Here is a 22012-nt window from a genome sequence, read left to right on the forward strand (position 1 = left end):
CAACGAAAAGTTGTTTAGTTTTTCTAAAATCCTTTGTCCTGTCAATATAGTACATGAGAGCCCGCTTTACATCTAGTGTATGGAGCATTCTTTCCGCGACATTTTGCGGATTTTGGAAGAAAACGGGCAGTTCGATAGTTTGATTAATGTGGAACTGTGATATGACTTTGGGCATGAACTTGGGGTTGGTGCGTAGACAACCCTGTTTGCGTGGACCTGAATGAATGGCTCCTGAATGGTTAGTGCCTGGAGTTCACTAACTCTCCTTAAGGAAGTGATGGCCACCAGGAAAGCCACTTTCCAGGTGAGGAATTGAATCTCACATGAATGGAGAGGTTCGAAGGGCGGACCCATCAGTCTGGTGAGGACCAAGTTGAGGTTCCACACTGGTGCTGGTGGGTGTCTTGGGGGAATTACTCGTTTGAGTCCCTCCAAGAAAGCTTTGATGGCAGGTACCTTGAATAAGGAGAGGTGCTGCCTGTTTTGGAGGTAGGCTGCTATCGCGGTCAAATGGATGCGTATTGAGTTGTATGCCAGATTACAGCGGTATAGGTGTAAGAGGTAGCATATGATGTTTTGAATAGATGCGTCCAGTGGGTTAATGTTATTGTTGTTGCAGTAAATGACAAACCTTTTCCATTTGGCCGCATAGCAGGCTCTAGTAGTGGGTCTCCTGGCTTCTTTGATGATAGTCATACAGTCAGGTGGTAAGTTTAGGTAGCCAAATTCGAAGACCTCAGGAGCCAGATCGCCAGGTTCAGTTGCTGGGGATCTGGGTGTTGAATTTCGCCATGGTTCTGCGTTAAAAGGGCTTGTTTTATCCGCAGTCGTTGATGAGGCACCACGGAAAGTTCCAGAAAGGTGGTGTACCACGGCTGGCGTGCCCACGTTGGAGCAACTAGGATAAGGGTCAGTGAGTGTTGCCTTAGTTTGCGCGCCACCAGCGGTATTAATGGTGCTGGGGGAAAAGCGTACGCAAATCTGCCGGACCAGTTCATCCATATCGCATTGCCCTGCGACTGTGGGTGTGGGAACCTGGCGGCAAAGCTTTGGCATTTTGCGCTTTCTTTTGTGGCGAATAGGTCTATCTCTGGTTGAACCCACTGCTGGAAGTACGGTTGGAGAACTGATGGGTGTAGCTCCCACTCGTGCATCTGGTGGCTGTGTCTGCTGAGCAGATCCGCCATCTGGTTGTCCTTGCCCGGGAGGTGTTCTGCCATGAGGAATATGTTCCTCTGAATGGCCCACTTCCACATGCTCGGAGCCAGATGAGACAACTGTGGAGAGTGTGTTCCTCCCTTCTTCTGTATGTAGTACATGGCAGTCATGTTGTCCGTCCGGATCAACACGACTTTGTTGCACAAGTGTACTTTGAATGCCTTCATGGCTAGGAAGATTGCCATCAGTTCCAGAAGGTGGATGTGCATCTTCTTTTGTTGTGGTGTCCATAGTCCCTGCACTGTGTAATTGAGTACATGAGCTCCCCATCCCTGGAGAGACGCGTCCGCTGTTAGTATGATTTGTGGAACAGGCTCTTGGAACGGTCGGCCCTTGCAAAGGTTTTGTGGACTCCACCAATGCAGAGAGTTGTATGCCCGACCGCTCACCAACACTAGGTCTTTTAGTTGCCCGTGAGCCTGATTCCATTGACGTGCTAAGCACTCCTGAAGCGGGCGCATATGTAGTCTCGCGTGTGGGACTATGAAAATGCAGGAGGCCATCATGCCTATCAACTGCATGAAGACTCGCGCAGGAAGGGAGTGCTGAGGTTGGATTTTGGATTTCAGCTGTTGCATGCTGTTGATTCTCACTAAAGTCGGCTGAGCTGTGGCAGCCAGAGTGTTGATCGTTGCGCCTAAGTACTGTTGTACGTGCGCAGGTTGGAGACTTGATTTTGGGTAATTTAGTGAGAATCCCAGACCGTGAAGAAGGTGAATGGTGTGGGACATGTGGGTGGCACATTGTTGTGCTGACTTGGCCTGAACTAGCCAGTCGTCTAGATAAGGGAAGACGTGAATGTTTTGTCTTCGCAGATGCGCGGCCACTGTTGCCAGGCACTTGGTAAAGACCCTGGGTGCTGTTGTTACTCCGAAGGGGAGAACTTTGAACTGATAGTGATTCCCTTGAATAGTGAATCTGAGGTATTTCCTGTGTGAAGGGTGTATGGGTATGTGGAAGTATGCATCCTTCAGGTCTAGCGTGGCTAGGAAATCCCCCTGACTGAGTAGTGGGAGGACCTGCTGGAGGGTGAGCATATGGAAATGCTCTGACAGAATATATAGGTTTAGGGGTCGCAGGTCTAGAATAGGTCTGAGCGAGCCGTCCTTTTTTGGGATTAAGAAGTACAGAGAGTACACCCCTGTGCCCTGCTGATCGATGGGCACTACTTCTATTGCCCCTTTTGCGAGCATAGCAAGCACTTCCTGCTGGAGTAAATCTAAGTGTTCGGCTGACATAGGACGGTGCTTTGGTGGTATGTTGGGTGGAGTGGAAGTTAGTTCTAGACAGTACCCGTGCTGGATGATGTCCCTGACCCACCTGTCCGTGGTGATGTTCTTCCACGCGGACAGGAACAGCTGGAGTCGTCCCCCGACAGGTGTTATGTGGTCGGGGGGTAAGGAGAGGGCGTCACTGTTTGTTTTTTGGAGAGGACCTGGTGTTGCCATAGCCACGTCCCCTGCCTTTGGTGCTGGATCCACGATATCCACCCCTGTTGTTTTTGTCATAGGTGCTTTGTGCGCCACTTTTAGCATACTGCTGTTGTGACCCCTGACCCCTTGTTGTTCCTCTATTTCCAGTGCGACGAAAGGAGCCACTACGAAATTGCTGCGTTTGCAGAGCCCCCATTGATTTCGCAGTGTCAGTGTCTTTCTTTATTTTTTCTAGGGTAGTGTCAACGTCTGGGCCAAATAAGAATTCTGTGTTAACTGGTAAGTTCAGAATATTGTTTTGGATCTCGGGTTTGAAGCCTGAGATTCGTAACCAGGCATGGCGTCGTAGCATGACGCTTGTGTTTATTGCCCTAGCCGCTGTGTCAGCTGCGTCAAGGGCGCATTTTATGGATGCATCAGTGAGGAGTTGTCCTTCTCTAATGAGTAGCTCCGCTGACTCTTTATACTCATCTGGTAGATGTTGGAGCAGTGACTCCAGCGTGTCGTAATGTGACCTGTCATAACGTGCCAGGAGTGCCTGTGTATTGGCAATGCGCAGGATGTTCGCTGCTTGCGCTGCAATGCGTTTGCCCGATGTTTCTAGTACTTTTGACTCCTTGTCTGGGGGAGGAGCATCACCAGTCGTTTGTGAGTGGGCTCTCTTGCGAGCATTGGCAACCACCATGGAGTCTAATGGCAATTGACCCCTAATGTAGTTAGGGTCACCGGGTGCAGGCTTGTATTTTTTTTCAATCCTGGGATTTAACACCCGGGCTCTTGTGGTGTCCTTGAAAATGTCTTTGGCAGGTTTGAGAACCCCTTTTAACATGGGCAGAGTTTTGACAGTTCTTTCTGAAGATGCGAAAGTGTCAAGCAGGAAGTCTTCCTCAATGGCATCAGAATGGAGTTCCACCCCATGATGAGCAGCAGCCCGTTCGATGAGGGCATTAAATGCAGCTGTGTCTTCTGTAGGAGACGTTTTTATGTTATAGAGTTGCGCATCTTGAGTATGTGGCGCGACACTTTGGTCTGTGGGGTCATCCCATGCCTGATCCGGGTCTTGTAGGTGCTCTTCAGGATCTACGTCCCCAGGGTAGATGGAATCTTCCCCGCCATAGTCCTGTATTGCGTCCGATTCGGAGGGGGTAGGAGAAAAGGACTGCGGATCTGGATGGAAGGGTTGGAAGTGTTCTTGGAGCACTGGTTCCTGCTCCGCTGGCAGTTTGCCTTTAAGAGGAATTTTGTAGGGCTCCTCTTCCTTAACTGGCGTTATTTTGCGCTTGTCGAGCATTAACCTGCCAGTGTCGGCGTCGATAAATTGTGGCCCCGAAGAGTCTTGTTCTGTAAGGCTAGAGGTGGTGGACTCTGTGTGGAGGACACGTGTCCGAATTTGAAATAGTTTCGGTGCCGATGCCGGTGGCAGCCCAAACGTAATGTTGGTGGGCTCCGAGTGCACTTTACAGGGTATGGGTGTGTCGGGACCCGAGATAGAGTGGAGGGTTGCCCGGTCACGGATGCGTTGCAAAGATGCGGAGACCTGCTGCACAGTGAACGCAGATGGTGGTTTGATGGGCACCTTAGTAGTAGACGTCGAGGCCAGCCCTGACTTTTTTGTAGGAAGGGGGTCACTGGTCTGAAGGGATGTATCGACAGTCGACGTAGTCGAGGACTTGGTCGGCGCCGGTGCGCTTGGCGTTGACATAGCCGGGGCGGCCATCTTGACTGCGGAGGTTATGGCCTTCGATGTCGGCGCCGAAGGTCTTGGTGCCTTGCGGTGCCCGAGGGCGTGCTTTTTCTGGGTGTCAACCGCATCCGCTGCGGTGAGCTCGGCACCGAAGTCTCTTTGTACGCGGTCGGAGCCGACGACTTTTTTCGGCGTCGGAGCAGTGGATGGTTTTGACGCCTTCAATCCGACCACCACCAGTTTCACTTTCGTTTTTGAAGGGACTGGAGCGATGGATGGTTTGGGGTTTAACAACCCGGTCGTCTTCGGTAATAGTGGCTCTTGCAGAGTGTTCGAGGCCGGACCGGAAGGTGGGGCCGAGGAACCATGTGTTTGATCTTGGGTAAGGCCCGAAGGCGATCCCTCGACCGGAGCCTGATGACGACGTACAGTTTCGGCCTCCGTTTCGATGGATTGGCCTAGCTCCTCAGGAGAGCTGTCTTCTTCGGCCCCGTAGGCCTCGTCGAAGTCTCCTACCTCATCGACGGTTTCTTCACGTCGAAAGAGCACTTCGTCGTCGTCGTCCGATCGGGAATCGTGTTCTGAAGCGGGGCTAGAGACTACTTCTTCCACGCTCTCGGCGTCCTCGTCCTCGGTGCTGAATATGTTGGTGGGAGCAGGCGCTGCTTGCTGCGCCTCCAGCCTCGCTGCCCGTCGATTCCGCAGAGTCTTCTTAGATCGGAACCGTGCACAGGCCATGCATTTCGATTCGTCGTGATCCGGCGAGAGACATTTATTACAGACTGGGTGGACGTCGATATGAGGGTACTTCGCGTGGCATAACGGACACCTCTTGAATGGAGTCCTCGATTCCATCGTCGATCGAACTTCGAAGTTCGGACCAAACTGGTCTGAAAGTTGGAAGAGGGTGCGGACCACTAAAGCTAGTAGTCGTCACCGAACGGTAACTGTACCGACGAAAACTAAAGGCCTTTTGGCCTAAAACTGAGTATTCCTAAGTTGAGCTAAGATAGTCACATCCGAACCCAATGGCGGAAAAAAACAATCTAAGGATGGAGAGGATGCCCATGCGCACTGTAGTCCAGGGGAGGAGCCACCTATCTCGTGATACTTCGAAGACTCTTCCAGGACAACAATGTGCAATCATCCGGACCCAACACTAGGCCGCGATCTATGCACAGATATGAATTCAGCAGCCCACATGCCTCGAACATTCCACTTAACCTCAATGCAGGTAGAATTGTGACACAGGTTGTCGAAGTACATTTACTTCAGTACAGCCTGCCGTACACCTCAAATCACATCTACCACAACCCACTGCCTGTAAACACGGATTAGAGCACTCCCTACTTTACACGCCATGCAGAATCAACATAAAAACTATGCTTATTTATTTGCATCAGTACTATTACATTATCATTCTTTTAAATTAATAACTTTTTAATGCATTTTTGTTTATCGTTATCAACAAATATTATTCGCGATGATAATATTAATAATAGCAGTAGTAATGGAACAATAATAATTATAATAAGCAGGTTAGACAATATTTACTTCATAAAATCTGATATACTGCGTTCTTATGTGATCCGCATCACCGTTTCTCTTCCCCACAATCACCTAATTAACAAAGCTTGATGATATATATACATTTCGCCTCCCACTGTTCGTTTTTCATAATAGCATAATTAAAGCTGGACTGTGACGTCTACCCGGAGGAGCCACAGTGGGCTGCTCGCTGCCTGCTTTCTCTCTCCCACAGGGCCGGCGCTAGCATGGGCAGCTGCCCAGGGCCTAGCACTCAGCCTACCAGCATGGGACCCCGCACCGATGGTGTGTCCTGTTGTTTCCCTGTCTCCTTGCAATTAGGGTCCATGGGAGGGGTGCCCACCCTGGGCCTCTCAGGGATGGTGTCTGGAGGCCTAGGGGAGGGAGACGCTTTCTTTTGTCCTGATTGCAAGTAGACCATTCAGAGACACTGCGGGAGGCCCATTGTACAGGATTTTAGCGCCCCCACAGTGTTAACTCTCAGCCCACAAGCAATTCTTACACCCATCAGGCTGAAGGTGTGAGAATTGCTTGTGGGCTGAAAGTTAAAACTGTGGGGGGGCTAAAATACTGTACAGGGGGCCACCCGCAGTGTCTCTGAATGGTTTCCTTGCAAGGGGTCACTTAAGTAAATTAGAGGGGCCGCGCACGTTCCCTTTTGTCCCAGGGCCCCGCAAATCATAGAACCGGCCCTGCTCTCCCAAGTGTGTGTGTGGGGGGGGGAGGAGGGGGGGGGTAGTCATTGAAGACGCACCGCACATGCATGCTGCAGCCGTATTATGGTTTCTGGAGAAAGCCGTCATGATAAAAAGAGTTCGCAACAGCTAGCTATTTGCCACGTATATATATATTTTTTTTAAACGTCGACGTATTCTTATTTTTGTACAGAAAATAGAGCCCGATAGAGACCCGTTTCGAGGCCCCCTGAAAATAACTGACAACAGTGCTCAGACCTGGACAGACCCGGCCCACTGAAAGCCCTGAGGACGCCTATCCTGAGAGATAATACTGCTTTCAGTACTTAAGGAACTCATAGCGTTAACTAATCAAATTCCCTGCCTACTTTTTTTTCAAGGTTTGCAGTTTGACTTCTAACAGCAGAGTTAGACTACTGATACTCTACATTTTATGTGTGAGGCCTGCATAAAGAATTGGAAGTCATTTGGGAAGCCAAAATCAAAGATTTGAAGTTCAAAATTTAACACATTGATTGCAACCACTTTTTTTTCTAAAATTACTACCATGTATTCTTAACAGTAGCTTTTCATACTGAAAAGACTACATTTACTTCTGTTTTTCTTCAGAGAACAGTAAAACAATTATGTAATAAAAATGGGTTCCACCCTGTCTACCTTTAAGAAAGCATTGTCTCTGTACTTGTAATCTGGTGCGTTATGATTCGACAAACCACAATATCAAAATCAGATTTGGAACTGTGTGGCACGGAGGACAATATTATTAAAAACTGCACTGTCTAAAATGTGTGTATGGTTTGCTGTTGATGCGGTCTAATAAAATAATGAATTGTCCTTGTAACCGTAGTTTAGGACTAGGCACCACTAAAGAAGAGATACGAGTTGCTTTTGAATTGTGTTAAATACCGTACATTAGCCACTTGAGAACTATACAACCATCCCTTGAAACGTAAGTGCCAGCCAATCATTGTTTGAAGTACAAATACATTGGTATGTCTACTATTTTAAAGTTGTCTTTTGTATGTACTGACTAGAGTATTTTCTGGGTGATGTTAAGATCAGTCTCCTACTAATGGACGGGGCCGGGCCCATATGTACATCAGGCCGAAATGAGTTTGTAAGTAAAAGGCTGAGCACAAGATAATCGGGCTGATGCATAATGTAGCCTAAACCCTGGCCTCCATCACTGTGCGAGACAGAGTGAAGTATTAGTGCCTGTGCGTCTAGTGTGCATCACGACCACGTAGAATCGGAAAGAAGGAGTGAACCATGAGTAATGGCGCCAAAAGTGGAGCAGGGGAGGAGGAGTGGTAAGTGCTAGAAAACAACTCTGACAAGTAGAAGTGCTGCAGAAGAACAGAAAATAGAAATACAGACATGACATCATTAAACAGTACAAGCAAGAACACAACTAAGAAGTAGAATGAAACTTACATTAAAGAGAGAGGCGAACTAGTATGGGTAACATGGCTGAAAACTGATCGGAGTCAGACTTGGCTAGGGCAGAGAGCCACAAGAATCCTACATGGCACAACCGGCACCAAACTAAACATACACAAAACTGATCCAGATTCTAAGGACGTAAGGAAAAACTCAAATTATGCAGCTTCTGCAATAGGGCAGCGGAAAACTAGGTGCCACATAAGAATCTGAGCAAGATTGGTGGTAAAAATCACAACCGAATCTTCAGCCTTGCTCATGGATGAAGTCAAAACACGAGCTGGCTCCACAGATCTTTTGTAAGACAACAGCCAGACAACAGAGACGGCAGACAAAAATACTGCCTTTTGCCGTCTCACCCACAATAAGAATAAAACTCATGCTTAAAGTTGCTGTGGTCAGGTGACAGCCATACGTAGGCAATTGACAAAGGGCACAGGGACTGTTGGAAATATTGGCAAGCAAATGTCTGCAGTTAACAGCAATGACCTTCATGCATGACGATGGCAAACTTCAAACACTGCTTTCAAGCACCATCACTGGGCAGGCAGCATGTGATTAAAGCCTAAGATCAAAGGGGCTACAAAACTCAGAAATGGAGTTAGAGTGAAGGGCAAAAAGGTCTGAGCTTCTTCCAAGGACAAGAAGAAAATGTTTATAAATGTGAGGGTCCCTGGTGTGACCATATAGAGGTCAGTGCCAGGAAGGGTGTGGGCATGCACTGACCACCATAGTTTGTCCTATCTTTTAAGGTCTGGCTTAACAAAGCATCTGTGGTCAAACCTTATGTGAAGATCTTACAGGATTACTACAGAAAGGGACAGCGGCTCCGCCCAGATGTTGGTTCACCCGAGTACAGCTTTTGATTTGTCAAAAGCTGTGTGCTTGCACAAAAAGAATACTTCCCCTCTAATCACCTCGGATGAGTTTCTTACCCAACTGCTTGAGTCAGGCTGTTTATCTCACAAAGTTATTGTTTGACATTTTGATCACATAAGTACCAGTGCAATGATATTAAACAACTTCTCCTAGATAATTATGGTGTTGTTTCTGCTCTGGTTGCCAAGTGCAAAAGCCTATGCTCAGTGCAACAGGACTATGGTTATTTATTGAGAAACGTTTAGCGGGCCAGACTTATTTATTGGGAAAAGGACATGTTAAATTCAACAGGCATTTAGGGGTGGATTGTTATTCCGCTATTAAAATCTGCAGAGAGGCATTTCATTAAATGGAATCTCACAGTTCACCATAGTAGGCACATCGTTTAGTGCTAGTTAACCCCTCTGACAAACCGCAAGGATAGAAGATTTGCACTGTGATTAATTCTTGTTATGCCCTCTTAGGAGACCTAGTAATTTACTTTGTCAACTGTATTGTTGCTTACATTTCTAATTTTGTAACTGTTTGCCTTATAGTTGCTTTGCTGTACGCTTCTGCTCAATACAGTAAGCCTGAGTTGGTTATGGTAACAAGCAACTGTTCAAGGGTACAAGTCTGATTGGTAAACTGATACATATTATCCAAACCCACTGGCCTTGTCTCTTTATTATAAAATATTATGGCAGGGAGAGTAGGCTAGATCTGTTTATTGTGAAAAGAATTTGTTAAAACTAATATGTCTTAAATGGTGCAGTTGCCACGCTGTGTTACAGGCTGCAGACACAAAATCTTACAGATTACCATAATAGGCAAGGGTTTTATTGTTTTTCATCCCCAATAACAACCCCTGGGGGATTAAAAGATTTTCATTGTGATATTCCTTGTTAGGCATTTTGAGAGGGGTATTATATTGTTTTGCCAACTGTAATTGTGCCCATATTTGTAACTTTATGATAGCATGCATGGTAGTAGCTAACATATGTCCTCTTCATTTGGCCTTTGCTGGAATAACATCAAGCCAATGGTAAAGACTAGTGACCTTATTGGCTCACTGGGTAAAGTTATGTCAGATTTCATAGGCTTCATCTGTTTATCATGGAAACGCATGAGAAAGTCAGTACGCCTGATTTACTGAGAAAAGCATGTTTTAAAGGCAACAGGCTTTTAACATTGGATTGATATTACACCGTGGCCAGAGTCTGTACGCAGGTTTTTCGTTAAATGGAATCTAGCAGATTACCATAGTAGGCAAGGGTTTTGGTGCTGGTGACCTACTGGAGAACAGCGGGTATAGAAGATCTGCCAAGTGATAATCCTTTTTGGGCAATCTTAGGAGGGATTTTATATAGTATTGCCAACAGTAATTATGTACATATTTGTAATTTTATTACTGTGTACCGGTTGCCACGTGGGAAAGCCTTTGTTCAATAAAGTAAGTCTGAGTTTGTTATGATGACAAGCAATGATAAAGGCTGTAGGCCTGATTGGTTTATTTGGAAAAATTATGCCAGAGTTCTGATTTGTTTTTACAACAAAAGCAATAGAGCTTGTTTATTTTTTATGAAATACGTATGTTAAATCCAATACGCCTTTAAGGGTGGATTGGTATGGTACCATGGTAAATCTGCAGACATGTATTTGGTTACAAGAAATCTCACGGATAACCTTTGTAGGGAAGGATTTTTTGTTGATTACTACCTCTGATGAACTATGGGGTGGGAGAAGATTTGCACTGTAATAATTCTTGCTAGAATCCCTTTGAAAGTCTGATAGGCTTACTTGTCGATAATCTGGAGCCACATCAGGTCCCAATGCAGGATGCACAGCTAGAATGCGCGAACAAATCAGTTCAGTCAATGTCTTCACTATTTTTCTGTTTAATTTCATCATGTATAATCCAGAATCCATATTACTCCAGATTTTTCATACGCAAAGTTTGTCATAAAGTTCAACACATGCCCATCCAGGGTTTTTCCAAAGTACATGGGGGTTCACCGTTCCACACGGCACAACATAATTATTAAAACCCAATGCATTTCGGGCACCCTTTGCCCTTCCACAGGGGTAACTACGATGAAACTGATCACATATCAATCAAAAATACCCACAGCAGGATTATCTATACTGTTATTGCTAGATATAAAATCCCTCTGGTATCCTCAAACTGCCACCTTCATGCGTCCAGTAAATTAAAAAAACTGTGCGTTCCATACATGCTTGTGATCTGAAAGTAATAAACGTTACATGCATGGTGTAAAAAATGTTTTACATGCAATTATGAAAAAAATCGATATGTGCCGAATATCGAAAAAAACGCTACTATCACCCTTAGTTAAAAACCTAATGTGCTGTTACACCCATGTGCCCAACTTTAACGAAACATTTTGGAAACCCAAAACACAAATGCTGCCATCTACCAACTCATTTAACCTTCAATTGCAAATGCGCAAAAGCTTTCCAAGCACCGAAGTGAAAGTGCTGATCAAACAAACATGCAGCTCTCAAACCTGTTTAAATCATACCACGTGATTGAGCCAAGATACGTGACTATAGAATGAAACTAAAAAAAATACTGTGAAAACACTGTGCTCTTTGCAACCACAGATAATCAAATATCTCTCAACCTTCAGAGAACATTAATCTAATAAATCTAATGCAAAATATTCTATCTGCATATGCACTAGTGTGAATGCATGAAAATAAAACAGATGACAGAATAATAAACGGTTATACAAGTAAAACAGTCACTTTTTGTATTATCCCATTGACAAATGTAAACTTTCTCATTGAACGATGTCAAGTTAATTAAAACCCCAAATCTGAGCCTGCTGCTATCTACAATGCATCGACCTGCGTCAAAAAGGTGAACCTCCAGTCTTGAGATTACTGTAATCTCCATGCTTATTCGTTTCACCTGTACAACATGACTTTTCGGGGGGGGCAAACTATCCCATGGACGGAAACGGGTATATCTTCTTTTAACAAAAGTGGTAGAATGCACACCACGGTAATATAGTTTAATGCTGGATTTATTAGGTGTCTTTCTCTAACTGTAACTTTTTAGAATATCTTATTTTCTTTCTTTCTTTTAATTTTATCTTTAGATCTTTTAAAGCTGAATCAGCCCGAAAATCAAGAAAGGGAATACAATTATGGGGCTGTTAAATTAATTAGTGTAATTTATGCAATGAATGATTACCCACTGAAGCTTTATGAGATGAGAAATGTTTGAGAGATAAACTAGAAATATTTATTATGCATAATATGGTGTTTGCTATGAACTAATATTCGCCCACTAGGGCTTGAATTAGCAAGATTAATTTATGAAATACATCTATAAAACTTTATATGTATTTTGTATTTTTAAAAATCCATATTATTTTAGTGAGCACATTGTAACCTATTTAAAAAAAAGAAGCTATTCAATATGTATTTTATATATAGCCTTTTTTTTTTAACATCTTTATGAATTTACTCATGCCTGTTTAAATCAGTGTAAATAATGAGTAGGTTACTACAAAATGGACGCCATCTCTACACATGCTCTGTAACCACTTACTTTAAGGCAGGATGGGTCACAAGACCTTCAATAAAGTGCTTTTGTTGGTTGCTGTATCATAATGGCGAGTACTATAACCAAGGCTTTTACAGCCAAAACGCGTAGTCTTTTGCTTTCACAAGATGCTTAATCAATACTTCCATGCAACTCTTAAAGTTGGCTGAAGTGGATGTTTATGGATATTAGCTGAACTGATATGTAGGGAGAAAACTCTATTGGGCTAGGTTCACATAGCAGGTTTATTTAGACATATACATTGGGTTTACATGAATAAATAGTCTTTTTCAAATTCACAAAAGTTGGTTTTAAATTCCTACAAGCAAAGATTTTTGTGTGAATAGATCTACTCCCTTGGACTGGGCTTTCCAGAACTGGAATGCACTTAAATGATGTAGACCCACACAAAGGCATATTTGTGAGTATTCACAAACTTCTATATGGAACACATTTACAACTTGCAAAATGTTGTATTACTCCTGTCAAGAGAGGGAATGATTCCCTTTCTTAGATGGGAATTGAATCAGAACATCCCCAATATTAGTGAGGATGTATGGCGAAGGCTTTCGCCTTGGGGAAACAGATTTTCTCTATGAATAAATAATTTATGTTTTATATGTTGTTGCACAAATTCACTGGTATTTCCCCTTGCACAGTTGGGCACTGTGTACAACTGCACTCACAGAAGGGCATTTTTTAGTTGTCTTTGCAAACTCATAAATGTTTTCCCCAATAATGTCCAGAAAACTCTTTGAAGGTTTCTTGGTGTTGCCTGTTGTGAATTCAAAAAATTAATACATCTATAATTGTGCAAATTCGTAAAACCTCCATATATAGATATACCATTTTTTATTACTTGGACCCAAAGTGGTTAAGAGTAGAAGATAGGATCTAAACTTTGGCCCCCTTTTTCCGGGTGAACGACTTACTACTAGATAACATTAGACCTCATTACAAGTCCCTCTGTAGTTCAGATGAGGCTGGCAACCAAAGTTTACCAACACCTTTGAAATTACAAGATCTGCCTGAACACAGGGGATCCATTGAGCTTCACCTGGAGAATTCGGTTGCTGGTGTTGAAATACCAAGCATGACAATCATGGCCTTGTAATGAGGTGGTAAATCTATTAAAAACACCACTTTAATAAAAGTGACTGACATATGAATGAGTGGTGTAGTATAGTTGGTTTAGAACGTTTTCCAAGACATACTCTAGTGTTTGGCATCTTTCTTTTTATCTCTAGAATTAATTACATTGATATGTATGGAAACAATAGATTTTTAGACTACAAATATATTTTTCGCCCATTTTAATAGCGTTAAGGATTTGCCATGATTTAAGTGGGTGTAGAGTGTGCCTATTATGGTCTTGCCATGAATTGCTTAGCATTTCAAACGAGGGTTTTTTGTGGTGAAATATTCCCCGTAGCTTATTCATAATAAGTGCACAGATCTCGTCTGACTCATGGACTGCCGCACTGCTACCTGAGAGTGGGAGGCTGGTAAATAACCATGACCAACATATCTTTTTGTTTTATGTGGCTGTAGAAAAACAATACCCTCTTATCGAATGCAAGGGCGGCTGTTTATATGCGCAGAGAGCTGTGCCTCATCTAAGAGTCAGGGAAGAGATGAAAAGAGCAAGCAAGCCCTGAGGAGTCGAGCTCAGTTGATGCTCTGCCTTTGTTAATAGAAAATGGAATTAGAAATCAATTTTTCTGAGCGAATGTCACCTGGCAGCGGAACGACCTACTCTATTTTTAGAGTTCAAGCGGGTCATAGATCTCAGTTGTTGCGTCTTGAAAAGTTTGACCCATGGATTGTGCAGAATTAATCCAGGGGAGTCTCTTGCGTCTCCTGTAGGTGTGCAGTCAGTGAGATTGTTTTTATAAATGATTACAAAAGAGTGACTGTTAATAAGAGATGGTGCTGACGCACTGCAACATTACTTTTGCTCACTGATTGGGTTGAGCGTTTCCCAAGGTTTTTTTTCTGTTTATCTGCAAGACCTATCGGTGTATGTGCTGTTGTGCATAATGGTCCAGTGCCAGCAGAGCTGAAGCCTCCTGTGATGTCAGCATTGGAAAGTTAGGGCTGGAGTTAAGAAGGCGGGAGGCAGCTTGTCAGTTGGGAGTGAGGGGATAGAATTTCAGGAGAGAAGGGACAGAGGCAGGAAAACAACCCATGTCATGACCCTGATGATGCTGTCAGACAGAAACCACCAGGCGGGTCTTAAATTTAGAGCACCGTCGAGGGCTTCTCTCAGGCTTACCCTGAGACAGGTCCTAGTCCAGGCCAGACTTCGGGAATAAGAAAAACTGTGTTTAAGTGAGACACTTCCTTCTTCAAGTTGGTGCGAGGCTTTTGAGATGTGAACCCTGAGTTACCTAGTTTCCAAGCGAACCACCTCGAAAGCACAGGTTTACAGCTGTGAAGTAAGAGTTTTTCCCTTTTTAGGTCGAGCCTGGGCAGCGCATGCGCTGCTCCGTGAGGCATGCTGTATTGGAGTATGTACTTGAAGCCTGCCCACTCTCCGCTCATATTGGTCATTGGCTTGTGCCATTGTCCTTCGTAAATGCTGGCTTCGGATTCATTATTAGGCTTGTAAGGCCCTCCTTAGAACCGTCTTGTCTTCATTTGTAACCTCCCATGAGGACTAGCCCTTTTACTTCGGTTGTCACATGGTATGTCTTATTTAATCTGTTAGCACTATTTTCTTTAATGAGTTTCTCTTACTGGAGGAGGGCTTCTCCTAAGTACTTGTGACCACCGTCTTGTTTATTTAATTCGTAGCAAATGAGGAGCTTTTCAGGGGCCATGGAAGAGACAGAAGGGGGCAACTCAGCGATGTCTTCATGCATTTGGAAAGAATGCAATAGGTCTTGCATTTGCAAGAGTTTAACCTATTAGCATTGTAAATGAAAATGCCTTTTATTTAGGTTTTAAAAACCAAAACATAATAAAAGGCATTGTCATTTACAATGCCAATAGCTCAAACTCGCGTAAATGTGAGATCTATTGCACTGCAGATAGTTGTTTCCTCTGTTGTGATAGAAGACTCTCACAGTGTGAGAACAGCACAGGTACTGAACAGAAGAAAATGTTAGACTATCAAAGAAGACAGTTCAGTCAGCCCAAAGAGCCACTTCAGTTTGAAAGGAAGGAAAGGTAAGTACGTGCAGTGAATAATTCCCACTATGCACGTATATTAAGGCATTAAAAACCTAAAGCAGATAGTTTCTTTACAATACATGAGGGCTCGCAAACCCTGTATAAAACTTCGCTATATTCACACATTGGGAACTACAGCATTTTTTATTAAACAGATTCTAATATCTTTTTGGAACAAATTACAAACTCCTTTTTGTTGTGTTTAATTTTGTTCAATTGCTCTGACTGCTATTGATAGTAGACGGTACTGCTGGCCCATATCCTCTGGGGAGGGAGCGAGGCCTTTTACATTCACATGAAGCCTTCAAAGTATGCATACATCAACATTTGAACAAATTCGCTGGAGATCAGTGAATGCTTTGTCTAAGGAAATAATAAGGGATTTACAGGACTTCATTGCAAAACGTGTTGCACCCAGTGACAAAGAAAGACACAACAGTAAAGAATTGAAGGGGGTGCAGAATAGAATCAAGACTATGGTTAAGCAGAATCTAGAAAGAAGCGTCACAATGTGCCTCCACTGCAAAATATCAACACAAACACTATCTTTAGAACTTAAACATGTTGATAGTTTTGAATATTGGCGAGTGCATAAGTAGAAACACTTTTTACTTTGTACGCTTACCCCCTCACCCATTTACCCTTTGTGGAGCACTGTCAGCCTTGTTCATGGTTCTGTAATTAATACTGCTTCTATTACTGTCCTACGGCAGCCATTACTAGTATCTCACTGGTGCCCATTATTTTAGAAACACAGCCTGAGTTCCTTAATCGGGGCAACTGCTGAATTCTTAAGTGACAGCTAAGAGGTGATCAGTTGGGAGCCAGTAGGCAACACATGTATGAAGGAGAACATTTAAATAATCAATGAGCTTATCTATAGCCAGTAAACACCATAACTTAATTTTCCTCATTTAAAACACTAACCATAGTGCAATCAGTGCTTGTATCGCAGTTGTTACACAAAAGTGTTGTATCAACTGGCCTCTGCTTCAGCAGGTGAATCTAGTTCCTTCACCAGAAAAATCAGAAATGCCTCGGGAGCAATGCACTACCCTCACGTGGGGATGTTGATGCTAAGGCGCACAGCTCATGTTGGTGCTAGTTTATTAGAGTTTGGTTGCAAGACTCGGTTTTTGTGGGTGTTCTCAATGCTTAGTTTGGCTTATTGTATTGGGATTTACAGGGACGATTCTTGCTGTATTTCAAGCAAACATGAGCACAAAACGAATGTATTATATTACGTTTTCGTAGCAGATTTGAATTTTCTCCGTATTTTATTTTTCTGGTGATGCTGGGTACCAGGTGTGTGACCAATGGGGACGGGTGTTTCACTGTTCATCATCTTTCATCTGCTGGCGATAAACTTTAGATTCGCACTTCCACCCTGCGCCTGCTCATGGCCTTCCAGGTCGTGCTTAAATCTCAGCTTTTCAGAACCCGTTCTTCCCCGTGACTCAGGTAATTTACTTTGTAGTGATTGGTACGCACTACAATAAACCTAAACATGTACACTCATATCAACCCAGTGTTTGACAGACTCGCCCATACATATGGAATTCCGAAAATGTTTGCATTTTTGATCCATGTAGGAAATGATGGACGAATGCAAAACAATGGGTTTTTAATTTCCGTTCATGTATTATTTACTCTCTTCTAAAGAGATAAAACAGTTTTAGGAGTCGTGCCTAAAATATCATCACGTTATCATTTATGTCTCTGGTGACTGACTGACAGCAACGTGATAGTGGAACAAGTCAGACCTTTTCTAACTGTCTGATTTCTTACAAAGGCGCTTCAGCATCTCATCAATGGCAGGGAGAAGGTGGGGAGGGGGGTAATAAAGTGCTTTGCAAATGCATGCAACTCCAATCCAGTTGTTGTTATGTTAATTAACAGTCGTATTGCTTCGCAATGCAGTTTGGTAGTCCAGATATCATTTGCTCACCGCTTGAATTATCTCTGAATTTTTTTTACAATCAGTGCATATAGCTATTGATTATGGAGTACACACGTGCCACGGGGCATGCCCTTGGAACAGATAGTCTAATATATTTTCACCGACTATATTAGACCAGTCTAGACAATTCATCGTGTCGACGTATATTGCATTTGTTGGGTACATCCCCAGCATAAAAGGTCTTTGTACTATAAATCAATACGAATGCAGAGGCACAGCTCTACGGATAATGAATCTGCCTCGTGCAGCAGCAGTCGGTAGCCTTCTGTATACAAGTCAGAGGTTTATGGGGCTGGTGGGAACAGGTTCGCAATGCCGGAGTGTGCATGGGAGTAACAATCATCAGCTCTGTTGTTAAGCCCATACTTTCCTAATAATATACACAATGTACATATAAAATTAGCGCTGCATGACCACTTTCCGGGACACACAGTGAAATTAAAATGTGTGGCCTTTCATTTACTCGTTGTTAACATAACATCCATTCTATTATTTTCCCACATTTAATACAAAGGGAACTTTTTATACATTGAAGAACTGGCTGCTAGTGAGGGAGCTGCGAGCCGCCATCACAATATAGTGCTGCATTACTACGCCATTTGGTAAGGGTCGTTTTCATCGCTCCTTGCATTAGAAAAATATTGGTGATGTGGAAAACTGTGAAGGCATTTACTTTCTTCCAAGGGTATTTTAATCGAGGTGCTTTGGTGTATCAATAGCACTTTAAAAACAAGATCTGCAACTTTTGTAGCAAGCACTGGTGATGCCAACAGGCCTGGTTTTTAAATGAAAGTGCTTCCTCAGTCAATGATGGTTTCAGGCATTCAGCAGAATATCATACATACATACACTCATCAACGCACTGACTCATTCTTGCATTCGACTTAAACAACCACGGTATACTCACACACAAACTCAACAACATAGGCAAGATAAATTAAAATAATACAAGTAGAAAAAGGAAACATGCTGCAGCCTAAACATAGCAGGCATATAAGTGAAATAATAAAATTACACATAGCAGCAGGTGGCCTTCTTACAATGGCATTGTACAAGTTGTTTCATAGTTTTGAAGTGCCAACATGGCTGCCACATTTATTACCAATGTGTTGGGCATCTTGGAATGGTAAAACAGTGAAACTAAGGACAATACCATTCCATGAAGGTGGCTTGTGGCTTTGTGGTGTGCAAGCATCCTGGGACGGCTCCTTCACGAGGGCGGAGGAGTGTCACGCCACTGCTTTCTCACAGTGCGAGAAGGAGAAACATAAAATGGTAATAACTTACCGCTATTACCATTTTATGTTTAGTTGGGGTTGGGTTGGCGGGGCTGCTCTGCGAGCAGCCAGAAGAGGGGAAGAGTGGTGTGTCCACTCCTGAGGGCGCAATGACTGCTTGGTCGGCCCTCTGGGGCCGCTCAAACCAGTCATGCACACTCTGCCCTTTCTTCACGCAGGCTGCAATGCAGCCTGGATGGAGAACATGGCCTCCTCATAAGCCCCTGGCTTGGCGGCGTCCCCACCAATCACAACGGTGCCATTGCAGCGTTGTGATTGGCTAAAGGGAGGGGAGGGAGGCTGCCTGCTTCCTGTTCCAGGAGCAGGCGCCGAGAAAACGCAGGACCCGGGTGGCGGACAGGTACATTTTTTATTTATTATTAAATTACCCCCTGCCTCCCACCCGCGATTAATGCCAGCCGCAACTGCAAGCAGCCTGTTAGCACTGTCAGGGGAGCTGTAGTATACTCTAAAAATAATGAAAATACTAAGGAAGCAAGGAAATGAGAGGCAAAAAATGAAAAACTGACCTACCTGTCCTTGCACAGAAGCACACACATTTGGTGGATGTGTATGTGATCATAAAAATGCGGTCAGTCATTCATAGGGCAATAGAACCAACAACAGAAATCGCTGACTCATTGCCCCATGCTGCTTCAGAAGCTGCAACTATTCAAGATGCACCAACTCACAGCAGATGCGTGGTAACATGTGTAGTCCTACCCTGTACTTACAATATTCTGCATCATTTGCCTGCGAACAGTATACCACCAGAAACTGACACTCCAAGAGTCCACATACCTAGCAACCAATTTAATACTCAGCTTTTTGTGAAAGTCAAGAAGGGAGAAGGAGGCTTTGATGTCTTGCGGTAGGTCTTGCCAAGCTTTAGGTGTCAGGTGTGAGAAGGTGCAACCGCCTACTCTGCTTCTGTGCATGCATTGGGTGTGTGATAGTGAGAGTCCAGCAGAGCAGAGGGTGTCTGAAAGGTTGGTGCAAATGAATACGGCTATTTAAGTAGCTGGGGGCCTGTGTTGTGAAGTGCTTTGTAGATGTGGGTGAGTGCTTTGAAGTGTGTGTGCTTGTGTATCTGGAGCCAGTAGAGTTCCCTAAGGTGTGGTGTGATGTGTGCTGGGCATGGGAGGGTCAGGACTGCTGCATTTTCGACAGTCTGCAGTTTTCTTGCGAGCAGGTTGGTTATCTCTGTATACAGGGCGTTCCCATAGTCTAGTGTTTTTGGTGTTGTTCGGTAGCCACTTGAAGATTTTCTTCATCATCCTTAGGGTATTGAGGCAGGACTGTTAAACGGTAAAAAATGTATTCTGTTGAGTTAGCCTCTACTCCTCTTCCATTTTGTTTACCAGCCCAATTTTGTGTTTCTGCGGGGACTTTTGTAAGTTAGAAGTTACATGTTCACTGGAAAGCTGGTTGTACTGATAATATTTGCGTGCCACAGTAAGCAGTCCTGCCCTGCCGAAGGGCCAAAGTGCTCAGATGTCTAATCTGTTAACCCACCAACGCCTGTAACCTCCCTTTCCTCATCACAAAGATGACGTGGGTAGGGGTTTATCAGGATTCCACAGTTCAGTATGTAAGCATTGTGTAAGGGGTTGTGTAAGCGTCATGTAAAAATGCCATAAGAGGGTTATGTAAAGTGTGATGTAACCATGACAAAGGGCTTTTTGGTGAATTCCTATGGTACCCAAAGTGTATAAAAGACAGGTTTGAAACTGTTCTAGTTTGTTCCCTCTCAGGCACTTGTAGTGTCTGTATGACGGAGCCATCTCATGAGATATAATAAACTTGTGTTTTGTTTCTACTCCAGTGTTGATCCTCATTTTGTGAACCAGTAGACTAAGGGTGTCCCTGCACCAGTGAGCCAGATAAAAATCTCACTTCTACAGGACGAGGCTTCAGTGTTGACTTGGGCGGCCATTTCCAGTTGGTGGTCTATAATGATTCTGAGGTTTCTTACTTGTGAGCTAGATGTGGTGGTGGGTCTGAGGTCTGTGGGCCACCAGCTGGAGTCCCAATGGAAAAGCATCTTTCCAAAAGGCCACAACTTGGGTCCCAAACATTTTCAGTATTCACATACTATCAGCCTACCAAATTTTAAAGTCTGAAACCAAATTCACTTAAACTCTCTTTGGTAAACTCAGTGACTTTAGAGCATACTACTGAGATCTGTGCTTGGCCTGCAGGAGATAGGTTAGAAACCCGACAGGGTCTGCTACTGCAATGGGTTCAGTCTGTGCTAACTACACCCATACCGCATTTGGCGTTTGCCTGTGCTATTTGCACTCCAAAATCAGAAAGGAATATATATTTCACCACGATCAAGTATCATTACAGCAGTCAAAACTGTTAAAAGAGAACAGATGCAGTTGAAGTAAAAATAGCATCTGTGATGACACAGAGCCTGCCTTCATGAGCATGCCACAATCTCTAGGACATCGGCATTGTTTAAAAATATCCATCAAGAGCATGTAATCATCACAAATCCCCTAAAATAATGTACCTTGAAGCAGAATGTAAAGGTACCCATATGTTTTTTATCTTAAACAAGCGATCTCGTTCGCAATGGGGGCTCCTGGGGGTGACATCCGCTGGATGTTCAACCCCGGGAAGCTTCGGGTGACTGGTGCAGCCCTGGCACCGGGGAGTGTGTAATTGGTCTCCTTGATCCTAGGGGAGGGGTTTAGTTGGCGGCTGGTGCTCTGCTGGACACCTGTGCTCTCCTGTGGTGTAGTCCTGGTAGGCAGTAGGAATGTTCATGTTCCTCCCTCCCTACCTAGTTTCCCTGGGGAGCTCGGGACAGCTTTGATGGGTGGTCATGCAGTTCCGGAGCTAGTTTTAGGTCGTTATTAGGGTAGGTGGCAGAAATGGAGGAGCTTGCGACAGGCCGGAAAGGTTGAGGACCTCGCAGATTAGTCCTTGCCAGAGGGAACACAGGGGATTGATGTCTGGGTCGCATGGGAAGGTCAATACAAGAAGGAAAAGGGATGGTGAAGAATTAATGCTTGGATAATGGTTTGAGGACTGTTCTTTTTGGGGGAGGGGGTTTTAGAAAAATCTTTGTATTAGTGAGGAACGGTTTCGATCATTTGTTGCAATGTAAAAAAGTTTCAGATCTGCATGCCTGTCCTAATAA

General features: G+C 44.0%; 2 protein-coding genes across 6 annotated transcripts in view; one reads left to right on the forward strand and one right to left on the reverse strand.

Annotated features, from left to right (window-relative positions):
* Positions 1-22012, reverse strand: part of TULP4 (TUB like protein 4) — a 787154-nt gene that overhangs the window by 474207 nt on the left and 290935 nt on the right. The window lies entirely within an intron of this gene.
* The window catches only part of LOC146821219 (uncharacterized), a 119891-nt gene that overhangs the window by 90759 nt on the left and 7120 nt on the right, over positions 1-22012 (forward strand). Inside the window, exon 4 of one of the 4 annotated variants that reach the window (XR_014963135.1) lies at positions 6772-7048. The exons of the other annotated variants lie outside the window; for them this stretch is intronic. The gene's annotated coding sequence lies outside the window, so the exon portion shown is untranslated. Of the gene's footprint in view, positions 1-6771; positions 7049-22012 lie in introns of those variants that run through there. 4 annotated transcript variants of the gene reach the window in all.

The sequence above is a fragment of the Triturus cristatus genome, chromosome 6 (genome assembly GCF_964204655.1).
Source record: "Triturus cristatus chromosome 6, aTriCri1.1, whole genome shotgun sequence".
Classification (NCBI taxonomy): Eukaryota; Metazoa; Chordata; class Amphibia; order Caudata; family Salamandridae; genus Triturus; species Triturus cristatus.